The sequence below is a fragment of the Sabethes cyaneus genome, chromosome 2, assembly GCF_943734655.1.
Source record: "Sabethes cyaneus chromosome 2, idSabCyanKW18_F2, whole genome shotgun sequence".
Taxonomy (NCBI): domain Eukaryota; kingdom Metazoa; phylum Arthropoda; class Insecta; order Diptera; family Culicidae; genus Sabethes; species Sabethes cyaneus.
The window spans coordinates 239,323,248-239,347,607 of record NC_071354.1 but is presented as its reverse complement, the minus strand read 5'-3'; positions in this window follow the sequence as shown (position 1 = coordinate 239,347,607).

Here is a 24,360-nt window from a genome sequence, read left to right as displayed (position 1 = left end):
GAAGTCCAGTTTCCTTGCGCTTCTCGTTAACGAATGACCAAAAATGTTTGGGATTCAGCTTAAGATGTTGCGGCTTTTGCAAAACATATCTCGAGTAAAGATGGCGATTGTGGGTTCTGTATCGACGACTGGCTCTAAAAAACTCTTGTTTGGTGATTTCGTTCCGTAAACGGGAGTACTTCTTCAGCGCTGCAGATCTCTTACGTTTTAAACGACGAAGCCAGGAATTTGACCAGGGTAGTTTCCGCTTAGGACTGGGTCGAGGGACAAAGTCGCGAAAGAATGATAAGAGCAGTTGGTTAAAAAGGGATACAGCCATATTCACATCAACCCCATCCAGGAACGACCAATCCGTTGAATGCAAAGCTTCGTTCAGGCCAGAAAAATTGGTGCGATAGAAATCAAGCTCTCGTTCGTCGAGTACCTCTTCGTATCGAATGAGAGGTGGACAGCTAAGAGTGACAAGTATTGGAGGATGTAACGGATCAACTTTGATAATGGCTTCAGGTGGTTGAATTACATAGCACTGACTGACTGCATTGACATTAGCAAACACCATACATTATAAACACATATGACAGTAAATACATACAATAGTATAATTACAAAATCGTCTACGAGAGAGTCGTCGTTGAAAATTATTAGGCATCATGTTGAAATCGAACCAACCGTAGAGTTCGTTGAACCGCATTGCCATAAATCGGATAGGGTCGTACAGTCCGTAGTTTGCATTCCGTCCCTGCAGATGCAGGAAATACCTAGTTCTGAGGGATCGTTCAGGAGCATACAGATTCAGTTGACACAGAAGAACGGGGCTGTCAATATCTCCCAATAGCAATCTAGCCAAGAACGTGGCACGTATTCTTTCAAGAGTCTCCAACTTAAGCAGATGGCAGCGTTCCTCATATGGCGGAAGGTTTCTGGGATCGCGCCATGGAAGACTGCGCAAAGCATGCCGTAGAAGTTTTTACTGCACTGCTTCGATTCTAGTGATCCAAATTTGTTGATATGGCCACAAGATCACTGATCCGAATTCCAAAACAGACCTTACAAGTGCATAGTACAAAGATCGAAAACAGTACGGAACACGGAACTCCTTGGCGATTTTAAAAATAAATCCAAGTTGCTTATTGACTCTGGAGTCGTTGTAGTGTATACGGAAGGTTAGTGCGCTATCCAGGACGACACCAAGATCACGAATGTGATTTTTTTTTTGTTTAGTTGGGTATTTTTATCACTGCGACCATTTGTTTGATCTATTGTGATATATTCCCCGTTTTATTATAGCTATGTTGTCAAGATGACGCACCACTAGCAGAAGTGATTGTCATTGTTTGACTAATAGCATTTGTCCAGCCCGGTGATGCACTTCGGATGAAGTGCACTACTGCGCTGGGAGTTGTTCTCCAAATATCAGAGGGTTCTAACAGCCCTCTTTCGAAGAACCTTAATCTTTTATTGAGAATTGCCGGACATCGGCATAACAGGTGTTCCGAGTCTTCTTTTTCTATGCCGCAGAAGCGACATATATCATCATGAAGTTTTCCCATTAGCTTCAGATGATAGCGGCTCGGACAATGTCCTGTTATAAGACCAGTATAAATGCTTAGATCTTTCTTCGAAAGCTCCAGCATTTTGCGAGTAATTGAAACGTTTGGAGAGATGAAACGTTTCGACTGCCTAGCATTGAAAGTGTTATTCCAATTTGATTCCACTTTCGTACATTCCCATGCTTTTAGCTCCATTTTTAAAGCAGAAGCAGATAAGCAACAGAAGGGCTCAGGTCCTACAAATTGATGAGATGATCCGAGTCTTGCTAGTGCATCAGCTCTCTCATTTCCATCAATTCCACAGTGACCTGGGACCCAGTACAAGTTGACTTGGTTACGACGAGACAATTTTTGGAGTGATTGAATACATTCCCAGACAAGTTTTGATGTGCATGTCGCCGACTTTAGAGCGTTTAGAGCTGCTTGGCTGTCGGACATGATGCATATATTTGAATGTTTATAGTTCCTGCGCAAGCACACAGTCGTACATTCTAGAATTGCTTGTATTTCAGCTTGGAATACAGTTGGCCATCTGCCCATAGAAATTGACATGTCTATTCCTGGGCCAGTGACTCCTGCTCCCACTTGATTGTCCATTTTTGAACCATCTGTATAGAAAACTGTCGAGCCTGGACGAATATCGGGACCACCATCTTCCCAGGAATCACGTCTAGGCTCAAATACACGAAATATTCGGTTGAAGTTGTATTTTTTCTCCATCCAATCTTCATTACTGGTTACAAGAGGATTTATACTAATAGTTTTTAGAATACTGAGATGACCTGTTAAGTCCCCTTCAAAAAGGTTTTTTGATCTTTTGATCCTCAGAGCACTTTTTTCAGCTTCTAATTGTATAAACTGATGCAATGGAAGTATATAGAGTAAAGCATCCAATGCCTTCGAAGGTGTACTTCTCATTGCACCTGTTATTGAGAGAGTGGCCAGCCTTTGAAGTTTTTCCAGCTTTGTTTGGGTAGTTTTCTCTTTCGTTTTTGGCCACCAGACCAACCAGAGGTAATCCTGGGTCTGACAATGGCCGAATAGATCCAATGGATCATCTTCGGTTTCAGTCCCCATTGCTTACCAAACGTTCTTTTACATATCCATAGAGCATTTGTTGCTTTGTTTACTGCTTGCTCTAGATGTGTGTTCCAATTGAGTTTTCTGTCAAGATATTTAACAGTGTCTGAAAGTTTTAAAAGTGTTCCTTTCAATCTGATGTTATTTAATGTAAATTTTTTTCCTTCTCGTAAATGGTATGATAGTAGTTTTATTGGCATTTATGCTGAGACCCTGCCTATCACACCATGATGAAATCAAATTTAAAGCCATTTGCATTCGGTCAGCGATAATAGAATCAAATTTTCCTCGAACAATTATGACTATATCATCTGCGAAGCCAATTATTTCAAAGCCTAGCGCCGTCAACTTTTGAAGAAGATCATCAACTATTAAAGACCACAGTAGAGGTGATATTACGCCTCCTTGTGGGCAACCTTTTACTGCTCTAATGCTTATAGATGAGCTTCCAAGGCTTGCTGATATCTCCCTTTTTGATAACATTTCGCTAATCCAGTCGATAATGGATATATCGAAACCACGTTTCGTCATAGCCGTAATCATTGAATTATGAGATGAATTATCAAATGCGCCTTCTATGTCAAGGAAGGCACCTAGTGAAATTTCTTTCGCTTCAAAAGACTTTTCTAGTTTTTTTACAACAGTTTGTACTGCTGTTATTGAAGATTTGCCTTCTTGATATGCGAATTGATATTCGCTCAAAGGATCTTTGGCTAAATATGATGATTTTATATGCTCATCAATTATTTTTTCCATTGTTTTTAACACAACGGACGATAAGCTTATCGGCCTGAAGGATTTTGGTGAAGTCTTATCCTTCTTATTAGCCTTCGGAATGAACGTGACCCGTACTTGTCGCCATACTGCTGGTATATGACCTAGTATCAGGCTTGATTGAAAAAGGTTTGTTAGAATAGGTGTTAAAAACGCCTTGCCCTTCTGTAGTAGTACAGGAAAAATTCCATCCCTACCCGGTGATTTGAAGGGTTCAAAAGTGTCAATCGCCTATTCAACCTTGCTTCTTGTAAAAATTTTTTTGGCCAAAGTACAAGCATCATTCCTGTTTCTATCTAACCCAGTCATTTCACTCGCTATTTCGAGAATGTCTGTCCTGGTTTCAAGATTTACAGTTCTCAATGCCGGTACACTTTGGTCTCCGCATGTATTAATGATTGAACAGGGAAAATGTGTTCTCATCATTAACTCTAATGTTTCCTTAGTTGAGTTAGTAAAAGAGCCATCCTCCTTTTTCAAAGTACCTAACCCATTAGAATGATCTTTAGCGAGGATTTTCTGCAATCTAGCAGTTGCTGGAGTATTTTCAATGTTTTCACATGTGTGCCTCCAGTGAATCCTCTTTGATCTTCGTATTTCCCTATTATAGGCAGTGAGAGTTTGTTTATACTCCTCCCACTGTTGTGTTCTTTTTGCCCGGTTGAATAATTTCCGAGTTTTCTTTCTAAATTTCTCCAAAGTTTTGTTCCACCAAGGTACATCTCTATTCGTAGAGCGTTCCTTTGCTGGACAGCTTTCGTGATAAGCTTGTTGGATCAGGTTTGAAAGTTGTTTTGAGTTGTCCTCAAGTTCTTTACATGTCCTTGAGCAGCCTTTCAAGTTCTTGACTCCAACCTTCAGTTTCAAATTATACTGATCCCAGTTTGTTTTCCTGGGATCTCTTATAATTTCCTTAAGTTGCTGATTAGCTTCGTAATCAAACATGATTTGCTTGTGATCGGACAAAGATTCTTCATCCGATACGTGCCAATTTTTTATTTTATCAGTCATCGTTGGACTGCATAGTGTTAAGTCAAGTACTTCTTGCCTTATTGCGTTTACAAAAGTTGGCTCTTCCCCTTTATTGCATATATCTATATCATTTGATGATATGTAGTCTAAAAGGAGTTCACCTCTGTTATTGGTATCTGTGCTAGCAGTGATCTGTGCAGTGTGATGGGCGTTTGCATCACATCCAATTACAAGTGCTTTGTTTTGTTTCTTGCAGTAAGAAACCAAATTTACCACTTCTGGTGGAGGTACTTCACCCAAATCTCCTGGAAAATATGCAGATGCTACGCAAATTTCAGTCGTGCCATGGGTCGTTGGAACCTCCATCATTATTGCTGTGAGATCTTTTGTAATCAATTCTGTAATTGGAAAACTTTTTATGTTTTCACTTACTAAAATGGCAGCTCTTGGCGTGAGCTCACCTTCGGCGTAAATCAATTTACACGACTTTGTAGGAATTCCTTGTATCCTACCTTTATAGGTCCAGGGCTCCTGGATCAGTGCTACATCCAGGTTGCTTTCTGTGAATCTTCTACAAAGTACAGCAGTTGCTCCCTTTGCATGGTGAAGATTCACCTGGACAAATTTAACATTTTTTCTTTGTAATTTTATATGATTTGTGGTACGACCGGGCTGTTTTGGGTTTAGTCCTGCACCGTTGACACAACTGGGTCCTGGGATTTGACTGATTATATCAGCATCGCCAGTTTCCTCTTGGGTCTTATCGATGTCAGGGTCCCTCCTGAGTGCTGATCCCCCACTTGATTTGTTATTTATATTTATATTAACGAATACGAATGTGATAGACGCGTTGTAACAAATGTCCTGTCATGTTGTAGCTAAAAGCTATAGGCTAAGCATGTAGGTAAGCATGTTATTCGAGCACCAGTCTTCAAATTTGTCCACAAGGTGTTGCAGTTCAATTCAGTCGGAGTCCATTTTAATTACTTTAATGATTTTTACATCGTCGGCATAAAAAGATCGACAGCCTGGTGGCAGAAGAGCTGATAGTTCATTTATAAAAAGAGAAAAGAGCAAGGGTCCAAGGTGGCTCCCCTGTGGTACGCCAGAGATGTTGTTGAACGAGTGCAGAAACTCCCAGCTTCTCCAGCCTAGCAAGGAGGATGCCGTGATCCACCGGATCAAACGCAGCTTTCAGGTCCGTGTACACTGCATCAGTTTGCACCCCTTCATTCGTGTTGCGCAGGTTTGCTTGATTAGTTTTCGAGTTAAGAGGAAATTTGTATTTCATTTGTATAGGAGCCGGAGCCCCTACCCCCCCCCCCCCCTTTTGGATAATTCCTTAGTTTTAGATTCTATAAAGAACATACCGACCGACAGACAGACAGAAATTGATGTTTATAGGTATAGATATCATGTCACATAGTATAACAGGTGGATTAAATCGAGTGTTTTAAATGAAAAAAGTCAATGCAAAATGTACACCCAAGTAAGGCACAAATCTTCCACATGATTGTGAGGAACGTGCTGCTCGAGCCAAAGATGCTGATACACCCAAGTAACAATTAGGGTTTTATTACGCTCTTATGATGGCATTTAGGACCAAAATTGGTCATGAAAACCACCATAAAACTACAATAAAACTCACATTGTTGCTTGGACAATCATTACAATGATTATTGATGTAAAATGACATTGGTAAGCTTGGTTAGTTGAGTTAGCTCAGAGTTTTGAACTGCACGACGAGCTAATTTGGGATGCATACACTTAATATCTCTTTTATGTACACAGTTGTACCACATCGTAATATGATACCTTTCGTACGTAACGTAACGTAAAGAAAGTTCCAATAGGTAATATACTGGAAAAAGTAGTGGCTGCTGTACACATTGAACTTCTTCCTTACTTCTTTGCAACTAGGGAACCAAACCAAAACAGACAACGTTCGTCTTCGAAACCCGCTGAAAGCAGTCCACACTCGCTGGTACACTGAAGGGGTTAGAAGGTCTTCCGCTGCGCCCTGCAGGGCGGACAAAGGATGCGACGAGTCGAGGAGGCTCGTTAAAATTATGATCATTTTCATTACAAAACTGGTTGGTATGGTACGTCTGATGAGTAACAGCGCAATTTCGTCGAAAACGGGGCTCCCTTGTAATCCCGGTTTGGCCTCGTTCGTCGAAAGTGGCGTCGTAGAACAGAACGCAAAGTTGCTTCTTCGGGGTGCTTCTTTTGAGCAAAATTTCCCTTTTCGAAGAAAACGACCACCACCACCATCACCATCATATTCTTGGGAGCACAGCACAGCACAATTGCTTTGGGTAACGCTACACACTCATTAAATCTTTTGTTCTCACCCCCTTGGATCGGTTGGGATGGGAAGGGAGGGGGTTTAATGGTGGTCGTTGTCGTTGCTGGCCTGGTCTGCTTTTTGTGGGTTCATAAATGTATACGACCATGTTCCTGTACCTACCCACCTAGCTAGAGACGTTACTTTACGCTTCTTCGAGCAAGATGATTACTTTTTCGTCAGGGATCGAATGAATTGAATGAGAACACTTTTCTCTCGTACACACTAATCAGTGGAGTTTGATTAAGGATGATGTGAACCCCCGCTGGGGGAGGTCCTAATTCGGGATTATACGACAAAATGTGATTCATGGCACCAACCATACGACGAGAGTTGCTGGTGTGGTGAATTTATCATTTTGATAGAAAAACGTCTGTCGTCATTTATGGGCGAAAATGTAAGGCAAACTTTCCACCCATAAATGTATAAATCATGGAAGGTGGAGAAAATTCGCCTATCTCTATGCATATCGTGTTGAAATTCATCAAACACTTACGATGCGATGCAAGGTTCGCAAGCCCGAGCCCGAGAGTTCGTAGTGAGCTTTAGTTAAATTAGTCAAATTAGTCACCATGTGTCTGCAGGCGATGACATGCTACGGAACCGGGTACGTAGGGCCGGCCTTTGTGTGTGCACTCAACCCGGAGGAACAGATAAAGCAGGGAAAGAGGGTTTGTTTACCTATCATCAACGTTATCAGCACAGCGTGTGAAGATAAACTCGTCTCGTCTTGCTGAGGCTGTTGCTATCAATTCGTTTCGTGCTGAGTTTCATTGAGTTTGAGAACTGAGAATAGGTTATAACCAGTAGGTACCCTGATGACATACTGCTACGGAGCTACTGACGGATGTTGGTTGGGAAATGCTGACGTAATGCTTCTTTAATCTTTATCTACTGTATATTTTGCTTTCGACAGTTCGTCGGTCTCAAATTTGTTTGACACATCGTAATTCGTAATTCACATAAATTGTAATGATTAGCAGATATGTAGGTACGATGCTGCACTGGGGTGCCCAGGCAGGGGGATTTGTTTGTTTTAAATTGAGAAGTGCCATATTTGCTTCAGACCTGAAGGATTCAGGTTGGCAACCCACTCCATCATTCAGCCTTCTACATTTATGATATCAATAATAATTCTGTTAATAACATGATAAGATGAAATGTGGCATATATGGGTAAAATAGAACAATCTCACCAGCAGCCCTTCGTATGGAATAGAGTAGCGTCCTTTGAGGTTCCATAAGTGCTTCTAATAGTTAATTTATTTTTTCATTCTGGTATCCATGTGCAGAATTAAAACTCGTTTTGGCCAAAGTTTTTACTATATAGCAGGAGATGCTTCATAAGCTAAAACGAAAAAAATAATTAAAATAACTTATTAGGCTTACCTATTAGCTAGGCCGTGTGGCTCCGCCGTCTGCCCAAAACCGCGGTTTTGAGATCAGGCAGCCGGGAACCACCCAGCATCGCACCTCCTAGCTTGGCTACTCAATAGAGCATTATCAGGTATGGCCACGTAGAGGCGCTAGGTAGGGGCCTGGGATGGCTAGAGCTACATTGGACGCTCCTCATTTGCCTTCCCCCTTTCATACCCACAATTGTTGCGATAAGTAAATTAATTGCATAAAAAGAGTTTCAGTTTGAAGTCCAATTTCAAGTTCAGTTACAAATTAAATTTTAAGTCAAGCCTAATTTAGGCGCAATTTTAAGTCCAATTCAATTTTATTTTCATGCCCAATATCAACACCGATTTACAGCCAAATTTTAAGTCTAATTTCAAGGTGAATTTAAAACCAATCCATTTCCATTTTTATTTTGCTAATCTTTTAAAGATTTAATTTTTGTTGTTGTTTCGTTGTTGAGTAATGGCTGAAAAACTCGGTTTTCCTGAATATTTATTTATCTTACGAAAATGTTAGTAACGCCATTACAAATATTTAAAAAAGTTTCCGGTGTTGGGCCACTGAAGGGGGGGCGAAAAAAAACAAAGAGAATTTTTTAATCGTGCAAAAAAAATGTGGATTTTAGACATTTTTACTTAAAGTTTAAACGAGAAAACCAAATCTGCTCTTGCTTTTAATAAATACGTTGTTATTTTTCTTGCACAAATCTACGAACAAAAAGACAAAAACGAGAGAATTTTTTTTGGCCGAGTTTCGGAAATTCCACTGTTTGAACTTCTATTTCTATTTCGTGCTAGAAGCGTTAACTCAACTCGTACACTCATTTTTCGAGTTTTTCAGGCTGTAGAGCCCACAGACAATTGATTTTATAAAAAAAAATTAAACTCATATCCAATAAATTATTTTTTTGCCTCCTGATTTTTCAAGCCAATTTCCAAGGGGGGGGGGTGTAGACAAAAACTTTGAAAATGATTGGCAATGGCCTAAGTAGGAGGAATATAAAAAGATTAAAAAACTGAGAAAGGTGAAAATGGGACAGACAAAGAGGGAAATCGAGCCAAAAAACGAAAACACTTTACTGCAAAAGATGAATAACGGGATAAAAATAGAGGAAAAACTAAAGCAATAGTGAAGTGAAGCATGAACTGTAAAAGAAAAACAATGACAGCAAAGCATGAAAAGGACGCAGGAAACAGAATAGGAAATAAAGGATAACAACAGAAAAAGAAAAACTGAGAGAAAAGGGAAAACTAGATAAGAATGGTACTGTGGAACAGAAAACAAGAGAAACCAAAAGAGGAAAGAAGAATAGTATAAGTGAATTAAGAAAACCGATACCGAGAACGGGAAAAACAAGTTAAACGGGATATAAAAGGAGAAAGGTGGAACATAAAATGAGATAAGGGTACAGGAAAAGAAGAACAGAAAAGCGGACTAAAGAAACTACGGTTAAACAGTAGAGAAAAGAAGAAAGACTAGAGAAAAGTAGGAAACAATAAAAAAATAAAATGCTGACAAACAGAAAAGCACAGAAAAGGAGAACGGAATACAAAAGGAGAAAAGAGATCAGGAGAAACGAGAACATAAAAAGAAGAAAATGGAGGAAAAAATGTGACAGAACAAGAGGAGATAAAATGGAACGGGAAATGGAAAAATGGAAGCACCAGCAGCAGAAAATGGGAGGAAAAGATGGATCAAATCAAGGCAAAAATCGAGAGCACTTTACAGTAAAAGATGAATAAAAAAACTAAGAAAAGAATAAAACTGAAAGAATATTACGAAAACGGAGGACGAAAAAGAAAAAGATAAAAAACGGGACACAAAAAGATACAGAAGAGAGAAACGAAAAGGAAAATACGGAGTAATGGAGCACGAGCAGAGCAAAACCGAATCAGGAAAAATGAGGTAGAGAAAACCGCGTAAATTCCGAAACTCGTGATTTCAGTGTAGAAGTGTAGTCTACAGTGTAGTCTACATGAACAAAACTTAAGTTAAATATAATCCAAACTACGTAGCTTGTGCGCAAACAAGTGCGTTGGTTCACCGAAACTGAACAGTTCCTCCACCTTCGAAAAGTTCTAATGCATTCAGTAATTGGCTCGTTGTAACCGAATGCAGTCCGGTGAGACTGCGTTTGCAATAATCCCGTTGAGCGTAATGGTCGTTGTGATGCCCGGAAATTGAGCATGGTTAATAGCGTTGGAGAGTCAATTTCGCCGTTAATAATTTAAAATGAATCCAAGCTGCCGAGATGCTTTAGAGATAATTAGCTCACGATGTAAGTTAAATGTCAATTTTGGGTCCAGTAAGACCCCAAGATCACTAACTTGGTCCATTTTGCGCAACTCAATACCATCAATAGTGTAGCTGAAGCCAATAGGGTTTTTAATGCGGTAAAAACTCATCACCTCGTATTTAGCAATGCTCACAATGAGCCAGTTTAGTTTGCACCATTCACCAACACATCGAGCAACTCTTGTAGGCGGTGGCAGTCGTCAATATTTTGTATTGGAGCAAACAATTTCGGGTCGTCAGCGTATATTAATTTGCAACCAATACCAAGCGATAAAGTGACGTCGTTATAGAACAAGAAAAGCAAAGGTCCCATGTTGCTACCTAGGGGAACTCCAGACTTATTAGTAAACACCGATGAAATACTGGAGCCGAGTTTTACACGCAATTCTCTACCGCTGAGATATGAGTACAGCCATTTGACCATTTGTTGAGAAGCACCAAGCCGAGATAGTTTTCGTAGTCGTAGTAGTGTGGTCAATTCGATCAAATGCCGCTTTTAAATCTGTATAAATAACATCGACTTGTTTCTTGTCTTCCATTTACGAAATACACATTGATGTAAATTCTAACAGATTAGTCCAGACAGACCGACCAGGCATGAAACCGTGCTGAGCCGTTGAAATATAGTTCTTAGTGCGGGGCAGTATCACTCCACTTTCAATTATTTCAAATAATTTAGATGCCGCCGAGAGACTGGTGATTCCACGGTAATTTCTCACATTATGACGATCGCCAGATTTAAATACCGGGAACATAAACGACATAAATATCAGGAAACACGCCTTGCTCGAATGACTTATTGAAAACTGAACATAACGGATAAGCCAACACTGCTATGCAACGGCTTAAAACTACGGCTAGAATGCCATCAGGCCCCGCAGAATAAGAGCGTTTAGTTTTTTTGGCGCCTGTTATCACCATTACGAGAATGACATAAGACTAAGAGAAGGACATAATAAGAGGAAGAAAGGAACAGAAAGAGAAAAGGAGATTCGAAAGACAGAACACGAAAAACGAAAGAAAAAACAAAACACGGAACAGAGGAAAAATCAAGACGCAGGAAAAGCACGTTGAAACCTAATAGAAAATGCTGGTGACCAAAATGACCAAATAGTTAAGACCCCGTTAAAAAATAAAAAAAATAATAGGAAATAAAATGCGGAAAACGAAAAGACAAAGAAAAAGAGAGAAAACGAGACAAGAAAGGGAAGCAGAAGACAAAAGCATCTAAAAAGGGGTAAAATGATAGACAGAAGAAGAAAACCTAGACTTAAACCTGGACGAAAACGAAAAAATAAATAAGGAAAATTGAACAAAAAGAAGAACTGGACAAAACATGAGATAGAAAAGGAGGAATCTCTTTTTCTTCCTCTCTAAAAATAGTTTATGTTATGAGCGTGTATAGTTAGACCATTACAAATATTTTACAAAGTTTTTGTCCCGTCAGTGTTGGGCCACTGAAAGGAGGGGAGGGTGCCAAAAAATAAAGAAAATATTTTAATCGAGCAAAAAAAAATATGGATTTTAGGCATTTTTACTAAAAGCTTAAACGTGAAAACCAAATCTATTCTTGCTTTTAATATATACGTTATTATTTTTCATGCAAACATCTACGAAAAAAAGACAAAGACGAACATTTTTTTGGCCGAAGCGATAACTCAATTCGTAACACTCATTGTTTGAGTTTTTTAGGCTGTAGAGTCCACAGATAATTGATTTTATAAAAAAAAATTAATTCATATCCTATAAATTATTTTTTTGCCCCTCGATTTTTCAAGCCAAATTCCAAGGGGGGGAGGGGGTGACAAAAACTTTAAAAATAATTTGTAATGGCCTTATATAAGTAAATTAAAAAACGGGAACGGGAAATGAAGAGAAAAGCAAAAACACGAAAGAAAAAGAAGAAAAACGAGTTAAGAAATACGGTACAAAAACAAAAGAAACCGAAAAAAATGACAGATTAAACGAGGAAAATGGGAAACTGGAAGGTTAAACGGGACATGAAAGGACAAAAAACTGGAAAATGAGACAGCAACAAAAAACGAGAGGAAAAACATGAAAATAAGAAACAATGGGGCAGAAAACACGGGTGAGAAAACAAAGATAACGAAGCACGAGGAAACCCGGAAGAAAAATTTGAGCAAAAACCAAGAAAAATAAAAGGAAAGAAAAGGGAAAGAATGGAACAAAGACAGAAGGAAAAAGCATAACGTAACTTGTTCGCTGATTTCGTTCAAGATGTTTATACAACTTATAACGACAGTGACCGTGACTATCAATACTTCTCATTCCTCCCAGAAGCATTGAATGATGTTAGAGTTGATAATATAGCACTTAGCGAAATTTTACTGGCCCTAAATAATGATACATCACATGCTGGCCCGGATGGACTTCCTCCTTTATTTTTAAAATCAACGTCAAATGAAATAGTCAAACCATTGTTTTTGCTCTTCAATGCTTCTTTAGAATCTTGTTCTCTTCCACTAGTTTGGAAAGAATCGTTTTTGGTTCTAATTTTCAAAAGTGGTAAAAAATCAGACATCAAAAACTATCGTGGAGTTGCTATAATATGTTGCATTCCAAAATTATTTAAACAGATTGTTAATCAAAATGTTTTCTTACAAATTAAAAACTTAATTTCTAGCAAACAACATGGATTTGTCAAAGGGCGATCTACTACTTCCAACTTATTGAACTTTGTAACATTTACTATTAACGCAATGGATAATGGAAATTATGTTGAAGCACTATATACCGACTTTAGTAAGACATTTGATATTTGATACCTCTTTTACTTTTTAAATTATCTAAGATTGGCTTCAATCATAAACTATTAACATGGGTTCAATCATACTTGACTGAAAGAACACAAAAAGTAAGATTTGAAGGATGCTTATCATCAGTAGTGAATGTTACATCTGGTGTACCACAAGGTTCCCACCTTGGTCCACTTCTGTTTATTTTGTTTGTTAACGATGTAGAATATATTTTAAATCGTCTTAATGTTTTAATTTACGCAGACGATATGAAACTGTTTTTAGAAATATGTAAAGCATCGGATCTTGAACTATTTCAATGCGAAATCGACTGCTTTCATATCTGGTGTAAAAAAAGCTTGTTGGAACTGAATGTGAAGAAATGCAACTCTATTTCATTCACAAGAAAGCGCGTTACTAGACAAGAGGAAATAACTATAGATCATAAGGTAGCGGCAAGACACAATCAAGTTAGAGACTTATTAGAGGCGTTATACTTGACTCTAAATTAACTTTTGCTGATCATTATAACAACATAATATAAAAAGCAAGTAACATGCTAGCATTTATCAAAAGGTTTAGTTTACAATTTAATGATCCTTATACAATCAAAACATTATACGAAGCATATGTTAGGCCTCATCTAGAATATTGTAGCAAAATTTGGGCTCCTTATCAGGATATACATGTAAATCGTATCGAATCAGTTCAAAAGCAGTTTTTGTTGTTTGCTTTACGAAAACTTGGTTGGACGTCTTTACCGTTACGTTCTTACGAAGCACGATGTTCATTAATTAGGTTAGATGTGCTTAAAAAACGAAGGAAGTTTGCAATGATAGCTTTTATAAACGACGTCATTGCCCAAAGAATAACTGACGCAGATATAGTACGCAATTTGAACTTTTATGCTCCTACCAGTTCTCTTAGAAATAGGACTTTATTTTATATTAATAATCAAAGAACAAATTATGCTAAAAATAGTCCTTTACATAGAATGATGTCATGCTACAACTTATACTGTGAAAATATTGATGTTATCATGAACAAAAGAGCGCTTAAGAAATATTTATTTTCTAGAGTTAGTTAGTTTAATTTCTGTTCCAAATTGCTAGTTTATAATTGTAATTTTATTATTATAATGTATTATATATATGTGGTCTACTTTGTTTGACGACTAATAAATAAATAAAGAAATAAATAAAAAGCATAACAAAGTCGAGGGACGACAAAGAACATGAGAATAAACTGGAGAGAAAAGGAGAAAAAACGGGACAAAAACGGTGAGAAAACGGGATAGAAAAGAGGGAAAAGAAAAGAAGGAAAATGAAAACGAAGAGAACAGGAAAAAGAGGTTAGACAAGATATAAAAGGGAAAAGATTAAAAAGCGGATTAAAGAAAAAGGTAAAAAAGTAGAGAATAGGAGGAGCAAACGAAGACAAACTGTACAGAAAAGAAGAAAAAACGGAAAACAAAAGGGATAAAACGGAAAGTAGGACGTGATAGAAAAGAAGGATAAGCGGGACATAATAAGAAGAAAAACGGAAGAAATGAAAACCAGAAACGGGATAGAAAAAGAGTTTGAAGGCAAGAAAGGTGAAAGCCGGGGTCGAAAACTAAGAAAAAAAAGCTGAAACGAGACAGGAAAACGGGAGGAAACGCCTCGAAAACGAGGTTACGGAAAAACGGAAGGAAAACGACGAAGAACAGAACAGAGGAAGAGGGCTAAAAGAACGGGAACGAGAAATGAAGAGAAAACGAAAAACGGGAGAGAAAAACTAGGAAAACAAGACAACTGAAAATGACACGGGGAAATGAGGTCAAACGGGACATTAAAGTGGAAAGATGGAACAAAAAACGGCAGAATGGAACAGAAACAAAAAAATGAGTGAAAAACATGAGAAAAGCCACAACTGAAAATAACAGTCCTAAAACAATGGGATGATAAAACGAAACAGAAAAACGGAAAATGGAATATAAAAAGGGAAAACCGAAGAAACCGAAGGAAAAAAGGTAGCGAAAAACAGAATCAACGTGACAGAAAGAAGGTAAAACGAGGCATCAAAAATAGGAAAAACGGAATAAACGAAGACAAAAACAAACAAGAACGAAAGGAGTTAAGAACAGATAGAAAAAGACGAAAACTGAAAACGAAAAAAAAGAAAATAAGAATACCATAAAGAAAATAACAAAAAAAAACGAGTGAAAACATGAAGAAAAACAGGACTAAAAACAAGAAAAATGGGACAGGAAATGAAGAAACGCGGGAAAAACAGGAAATGCGGGACAGAAAGGAAAAGAAAGCGAACGAAAAAAGAGGAAAAACGAAAGGAGCAGAACCAGGAAAACGGTACAGAACTGAAGAACAAACGAAATACAAGGATTCCTCGATATAAGACAATTTATAATTTCAAAAAGTTGTCTTATATCTAAACATGATTTTTTCAAACAAAATTGCATTAGCGATTTTTTGTGCTACAGTAATGTTCCGATTTTGTCAGCCCCATGTTGAATTTTGGACTGACAAAATGGGGAAACTGACAAAATCGGGAATTTTTTTTTAAATTCAAGACTTAAGACCTTGCAATTTCAAAGACTTCTTCTAAAAATTAAATTTTAACCCTCAATTGGTCAACCGAAAGCTCAATGAACCGGGCACAGCGCACTGGTCCACAACCTTTTTTTGGTGCGCATTAGCTTTGAGCGGGAAAACGTGGTTTTAGGTTGATGGAACTTTGGAAGACTTTCTTAAAATTAAAAGTTCTGTCATCCAGCGGAATTAAAATTTTGATAAATCCCCCTAAAAATGAAATAAAAAATTTATTTTTCTTCAGTTTTAATATAACACATTGATGTGTTCTGCAAAGTTTTACAGCATATTATTACATGAAATTTTGCTGAAGCCAGTAGTAACCTTCTATCTCTTCACCAAAGATAGAAAAATCCTATTTCTCATAAATGAAAAATCGGTAAAATCAGTTTTTGTATTTTAGCTGTTTTTATAGTTGTTGTATGACTTTTTCATGTTTTACAAAGTTGTACAAATATTAAAAATACACAACCTTGCTGAAAATAGTAAACCTCTATCTTTGCTAGTCTAGGAACTATAGAACTTTTACTATAAAAATACCCTAATTTTGACCCCGAATTACTCGTAAGAAGACATCATTTTATTCAAAAACTCTCACTAGAGAATTAAAATAGTTTCAAGCAGGATGAAAAGTTTTATATATTATGTCTAAAAGCACAAAAGTTTAACAAAATTTATAGGATGACAAAATCGGGATAAAAAGCTGATAAAATCGGGGGTAAACAAAATCAGGGGTAGACAAAATCAGCGGTAGACACAATCGGGAGTTGACAAAATTGGAACACTACTGTATTTATTATTGTTTTTAGTTTAGTTTTTAGAATTTTTGGAGTTATTTTGAAATGATGAACATCTTCATGGCGCCGATTTTAGAATGGAAAATTAACTGTGGTGTCGTTACCAGCTATGTCAAAGGGATTTGTCATAATATAGAGGTAAAAATTGTCTTAGATCGAGGATGTTTTATAACGAAGTTGTCTTTTATCGAGGTTTCGAGGTATCCCTGTAAACAGTTGAAAAAACGGAACTGGAAAAGAGAAAAACGGAACAAAAAAGAGGTAAAGGTGTGTGTAAATAAGACGAAAAATGTAAACCCTAATTTCAAATAAAACTTCGTGTGTAATTTAGTGTCTGTGCGGTTTAAAATAAAAGTTCTAGTTGAAATAAGTCCAAACTCAAATTTAATTTAATTGCAAATTTAGGTTCAAATTTAAATTTTGACTTTAAGCACAGTTTGAAATACAATGGGAGTTCCAATTTCAAGGCTTTATTCAAATATAATTCCATGTCTGATCTCAATTTAATCTAATTTATATCCAAATCAAATTTGAAGCCAATTTATGCCCAATCTAATTTTTAAATTTGATTTGGTGCATTCAATTTCAACTTTAATTTCAAATAAAATTCCGAATCTAATTCAATTCCAATTTCAAACAAAATATCAAGTTTTATTTCAAAGAAAAACTTCAAATGATTCAAAAACTTCAATTCATGTCTAATTCCAAGTAAAATTTCCAGTCCAAATTACTTTAAATTTAAGTCCAATTTCCAGTTCAAGATGAAGTTAAGCTTCAATCCCAAATTAGTCCAAATTCAAGTCTGATTCTAATTGAATGCTCTATGTCAAGTCCGATTTTGAGTCAAATTTAAACTCTAGTAATGCTAATAACATAGCTGCACGAACGACTTAAATGATGAAACTTGGGTAATGTGTCTCAAGATTCTTGAAACGGACTTGTTGCTCTATAAAGTTTTGGTTTCTAAAGCAATAATCTTTCCAATCAACACTTTATCGGTTAAAAATCCGATAAACCATCTAACCTTAAAGCATTTTACTGTTTCTTTTTACTTCGGTTGTGATTTTTTCCAGTTTCTTTCATTAAAATAAGCTTCTCTAATCCGATAAAATAAACAATTGCAACCAACAGGTCCGAGCCAAAGGATTATGCATCAAAACAGTACGGCCGGCCGGCGGTCGAAAAAAAAACCACAAAACAATCGATAAGAGGCAAATCGTATCTCTAGATGCAGTTCTTCGAAGTTCCAAAGAACACAATCACCAGAAGAAAACAAACCAAAAGGAGAAGGCAAAAAAAATCATTCCATTCCTTTAGCCAAGCATTCATTTCATTCCGAAGAAACTTTCCCCGGTGCTGGATTTATTTCCATCTCAATTAACTACCGTTTCCTATCAACCGGCGCACCACAGGAAGACCTCTGGGTCTCCTCTAAACAGGAACTCAATCTCCATTGTTGAGCTGTTCTACCCGCTGCTGCTACTGCGACATACCTCTGGAGTATTATAGAAAAGGAAGCAAAACACGGAAGCCCCATTGGTGAAGGAAGGGTAAAGTGCAAGAGCCATGCACTGTCCGTAGTGAAAGAAAATACTTCACCTCAATGGGGGGAATATTTTATTTCAATTCTTTTTTTTTTCTCTCAATAACTTAGAATCGTATTATTTCTGGCTGGCTCCCTTCTGATCCGAACCCTCCCTGATCCTGCGCCAGCTTCTCCCATCCATTACCGAGCGAAAAACATGAACCTTATCGAACAATCAACCCACCGCACCATCCCGCTCGCTCTAGGGAACACTATTGTTGTACTTTACTTCTTCCAGAGCAGAGAGCAGGAAAGATCTGCTTCTACAGCCACAATAGGTGCCGGCCTTCATGCTAGAAAGATAGTTTCTACACACGGAATATCCTGCATAGCTAAGTTAGTCCGTAGAAAAATGCTAACTAAAGGGAGCAAATGAACTGAACCCGGTCGGTCGGTCGGTCGGTTGAATATAGTCAGCACAGATCCGAGAATAAAATATCAGCACGAACTATATCTGTGTTACCAACTAGAAGCAGCAAGGCACTACTGAGCTGGTTTCCTCTTTTAAAGTTGAATCAAGCTATTTGTACTACGAAAATAATGAAAACCGATTATTATCATTCCCATTGGGATGCGTTGGAGTAGCTTTTCCCCCCAGTAAAAAGTGAACACTTTGTACTCAAATTAAAAACTCGATCCAGCCATCCAGTAAATTAAACAATGTTTTCATGCGATAAAGGCACCTTTGTAAGCCAGAATATTGAACAGGGCCTTTGTTTCGAACTTTTAAAGTTCTGTTGAAATGATGATACAATGGCGAAATGAGTGTTTGTTTTGAATTGATGATACATTTCAATTAATGAATGAAAATAATAAAAAACAGACTGGGGGTAGGCATACCAATTCCAGCAAATTTACGATTCAAAATTAATAATAAGCCTTTGTCGGGCTTGAATGGAAGAAAAACATTGATACGAATGGCTTTTTCAGCTGTCTGATAGCGAAAAATTGTTCTTGGATACGTCAGATTACAATTATTATTGTTATTTAACGAATCAATTAAACCGATACCGAAACGTCAAAATAATGCAGGAGCTGTTGTTTTCTATGTTGGTCGACAATTTACAGGGCTATTTTCTCGCCTTCACGGCAGCGCATTTTATGATAATGAAAAGTGAAAGCAAAAATTGCCATTTATTATTTTATAAGTAAAAATAATTAAAAATTTCACTGAATTACGTCATAGTAGGCATTTGTTGTCAGGGTAAGTTAATTTGTTTACATCATGGGCGCCGTAGGTTGGAGTAGCATACTCTCGGCCATCGGAGAGGTCACTATCGTGGTACTAGGTGAAGAGCCCCGGATCATTGGTTTGATAGAGAATGCCATTAAGTGGTGGAGAGGAAAAATTATCTAAGCATTGCCTAGGAAGATCTTAGCCAAATACTGACGATCCTGAGAAGTAAAAAGCACCATGCCGAATTAATGAAACGCGTTAGTTTTACGTAAAGGTGAGCAACACCCCGAAAACTGACGACATGTGTGGGGACAAGGAAGAATTTGATCACAAACGAGCGCGAGGTAATCGACAGGTGGAAGCAGTTCTTCGATGAACATGAATGGAGAAGATGCACAAGCAGGTGGAACGCAAGTTCTAGGATTGCCCATGGAAGAGAGTTATGCCCCAGAACCTAATCTCCAAGAAGATAAACGAGAAATCTGGTTGCTGAAAACCAACAAAGCCGTCAGTACAGAAAACCGTCAACAAAACCGAGCAGGCGGAGAAGCGCTGGCAACTGCTCTACACTGGGGTATTTACAATATTTGGGAGTTCTCATAGGCTTTCAGAGAATACTGGATGGATGGAGTTGTTTGTACCATCAACAAAAAGAATGATAAATGCCACCTACAAGGTACTCTTCCACAACCTTTTAAGCCACAACTCGCACTGGCCACCGTCCCTACATCTTATCAAAACGTCAGAGGACTACGTGCAAAAGAGCGGGACCCTTCCAGAGGCATAAAAGCACTAGCTGGAGGCATTCTCATCACTGTGTCGCATAAATTATCTTCAAAACAAACAAAAACGGGCAACGGGAACGGGAGCATCTGTGAATGAACATCAGTAGTGTTAATACTAATGTTTTTGATGTTGGGGTAATTCAAAAACATCCTGTGCTTATGGTTTCAAACGGCGTCGTCGTCAGCATAAAGTTGGGTTTAAGTTTTCGTAGGGAACTATCAGGCGGGCTTCATGGGGGCTTGCGCCACTGCGGACCAAATTTTTACCATCCGACAGATCAAGTTCTAAATTGATACCCATTATTTTTTGTTTTCAATCAATGCGTCGAAAACCAAATATATGGTAGGAAGAGACTCCAGACCGGTAGTCCTCTACGGAATTGAGACAGTAACTTTACTTACGGAAGACATACGTGCACTAGCCGTATTTGAACGAAATGTGATGCGAATTTTTTTGTCGGAGTACAAACGGAAAACGGACAGTGGCGGAGGCGTATGAGTCACGAGCTACAGGCACTGCTTGGAGAGATTCCCATTGTATACCTGGCGAAAGTTGGGAGACTACGGTGGGCTGGACACGTCGCAAGGATGCCGGACGACTGTGCAGTGAAATCCGTTCTTTTCAAAAAACCCCACCGGCTCCAGGAATAAAGGGGCCCAACGTGCTAGATGGTTCGAGCAGGCTGAAGCCGACTTGCGTGAGTCGAGACGCGCAACGAATTGACGACAAATAGCCCAGAACCGAGTACAATGGAGAGGAATTCTTGATACGGCTCTCGGCTACTAAAGTAAGTAAGTTTTTTTTGTTTTGAAGATATTCTATTTGACAATGCCTCCAGCTGGAGCTTTACCGCTACTAGACGATCTTTTTGGTAGACAGTATACATTGCTCCAATTAACTGAAGTGAGTTGATTTCCTTATTCAGTTAGTTGTCAGCAAGGATGACAACGTCGTGCTCTGTATTGGAGACAGCAACGAAACCCTCATCGATCTTTGTGCGTCCTCTGACGCTTGGTAACATATAAGGAGTTGTCTACCGGGTTACAAGGTGAGTAGTAATAACTGGCATAACTCATACAGCTTCGTTAGCTTCGAAGCTGTATAACTTCCTCAGCTCATCAGGTGTACCACAAGGAAGCAATCTGTAGCCTCTGTTTTTCTCTTTGTTTTCAATGACGTCTGTTTTATCATACCACCAGGACGCAGACTACTGTATGCGGACGATCTTAAACTATTTCTTGCGATACGATTCATAACAGACTGTATTGAACTACAACGTTACCTGGATGATCTGTTTGAATGGTGCTCCAATAATCAACTGACACTGAGCATACCCAAATGCTATGTGATCTCTTTCACTCGCAGAAAATAATCGATTATATGGGGCTACATCTTATCAGGTCAAATGCTCAACTCAATCAACTTTTAAGGATCTTGGGATATTGCTGGACTCCCGACCGTCCTTTAGAGATTATTTCTCACTAATTATCGCTCAAGCGAATAGAAATCCCTGCCTTATCACAAGAATTGTAAAGGAGTTCACTGGTCCATACTGTCGAAGAGCACTGCATTACTGCCTTGTACGATCGGTTTTAGAAACGTCAGCGATAATTTGGAGCCCCTATGCAGATATTTGGGTTGGTAGAATTGAGGCGGTACAGTCTAGGTTTAAACGATATACTCTTAGATCTCTGCCCTGGCGTAATCCAATAGAACTGCCTCGTTACGCGGAACGTTGTCGTTTGCTTAACATGGAAACGCTGGCCCAAAGACGAGACACGGTCAGAACCATTTCATAGGAAAGCTTTCAACTGGCAAAACTGATGCCCCTAATCTTCCTGCGCAAATGAAGATCAATGTTCCCACAAAGAGCTTACGACCGTGGGACTTTATAAGGCTTGACTTCCAGCGCACCGACTACGGCCAGAACGTGACGATACACAGCGACAAGACGTTTTCGAATGCATTGTTTGTAATAATTTTCAGAGTTTATAGTTTCTGTCGTGAAATACGGTAAACTTTTTTTCCACAAGAGCAAATAACTTGCCATACAAGTACATTCCTGCTAAACTTGTCCATTTTAATCGACCGCGTGTCATCTGATCTTGCCCCAATGGCATTGAAAATTGTAACCCTGGAATTGTTGCTGTATCCAGTTTGCAATATGTTTCAGCATCCATCATTATGCAACACCCAGCTAGCACCAACTCTTATATCAATGTACGAAAACTATCGTAAATATCTCCTAACAAATTCGCAATCGTAACTAAAGCTTGATAAAGTGGGACCAAGTTGATTTTCTATCGTATATAATGATAATAACTGACATAAATACGATTTTCAGCACATCGTATAGTAGTACGGAGCGACTCGCGCTTAATCGGATATTAGCGTATATAAATATATAGTCGTAACGCTTAAAATTATTCGTAATCACGTATATCGCCTCCAAAATAGTACGTATATGCCAATTTTGTGCATCAAATATGATTTATTAGCATGTATAGGGGAGAGTAGTCAACAGTGAAATAACAGGAACAGTGAGTCAACGGGAATAGCTACGTCATAAAACATTCAAGATCCATGAAATTTTCAAGCAAAGTCAAGTATGCGAACCTACATTGCATAATGTAGTTTGAGAAAAATTTGTTGATTTTTTAACATATTTTTCAACAAAAATTGGTTTTGGGGGGGTCAAAGTAAATTTTGTTGCAAACATTTTCAAGTGATTTTCAACAACAAAATACATATTAAATTAATATTAAAATTACTGCATGACAGATCAGAATAAGAGTAAATATTTAAATAAAATATGACAATCGAGTTGTTTACTAATTCCGTCAGTTGACTATTTTTCATAAAACATTCCTATTGGCAACGGTGAGACACAGAGTCGTGGGTGACACTGAGACATAGCTTTTGCCATGCAAATTTTTTTGAAATTTTTTTTAGTGTTCAATTGCAAATCAATCCATAGGAATTGACTGTAAATGAATTCTGAAGTGTAAATTAAAAGTCAGATGTCCAGGATTTGTCCTTTAGATGAGCATAAATGTATGTGTGAAAATAATCGGAATTTTCAATCATAATTTATGCTTTATAGACACAATAAACAACACGACACAATAAACATGTTCTTTATTACCCAAAAATATGGTTTAAATCGATTTCAAATTGGTTTCTCCCTATTGGTTAACAGTGAGACAAAAATACACCTTCCTCAGGATCATATTCAGCATACGGCATTAAGGAGCAATCTTCGCAGCATCGTTCGTGCTGTTTCGCGCTCCAGTTTTTTGTGTTCTGTAAATTTTGATGTAGTTACTCCGTTTAACAATTGGTGCGGTTTGTAGCAATTGGGAAACCGCAGGAAATTTTCAGTTTTTAAGCAATTTTGCGAACAAAGTCTGCTGCACCGGGCAGTAAAAGCTTAAAACAATTCTTCTCGATTTGTGGATTGACAGCATTCCTTCTGGTCAGGGATGAAAAAAAATCGCTTCTAGCGATCAAGATCATAGGATCGATTAGATTCAGATTCATTGACATCACTACTTGTAAGCGACAAATACTTTGTCGCGATCTGTACAGATTATGATAAACCTCATGTTAGATCATGTTCATTGCACGATTGCGTTGAGAAATATAACAGAGAAATTCACTGTTTGTCATGTACTGTACGGATCGTGATCTGTACGTATGGCGATAACTTACAGATTTGATCAAAATCACTGATTTTCCATCCCTGCTTCTGATTCTAGATCCTGGAAGAAGATTCATCGGATTTTTTTTATTGGAGCCTGAAACAATGCGACCATTAGTTAGATTTATTGTGGTATACCCCGATTTGCTGTTTGCCTAATCAGTTCGTTCCATCACTATGAATCAGAGTGTTGGTCGCCCTGTGAATTTGCATTTCCTCCCAAAAAGGTATGACTTCCTTAATGAATTTCAATACCTTTTTTGTTACAGCAGATCATATCTCACCGAGCGTTAGAACGCCCTCTCCGAGAATACGCAGTCTTCGTCGAATTAGTGCGCTGCATTGACACAGTATATGTTCCGTGGTCTCGACCTCAAAATTACAGAAGCGACATATATCATCTGTCAGCTTATCTATATTTTTGAGTCAGCTTATCTATATTTTTGAGTTTATGTTTATGTTTGCATGGCGTAATGAAACGTTTTGATTGTCGTAATGTTGGAACAGCTCTCCAGTTGGCATCAATCGTTGATGATTCATTCCCTGACTT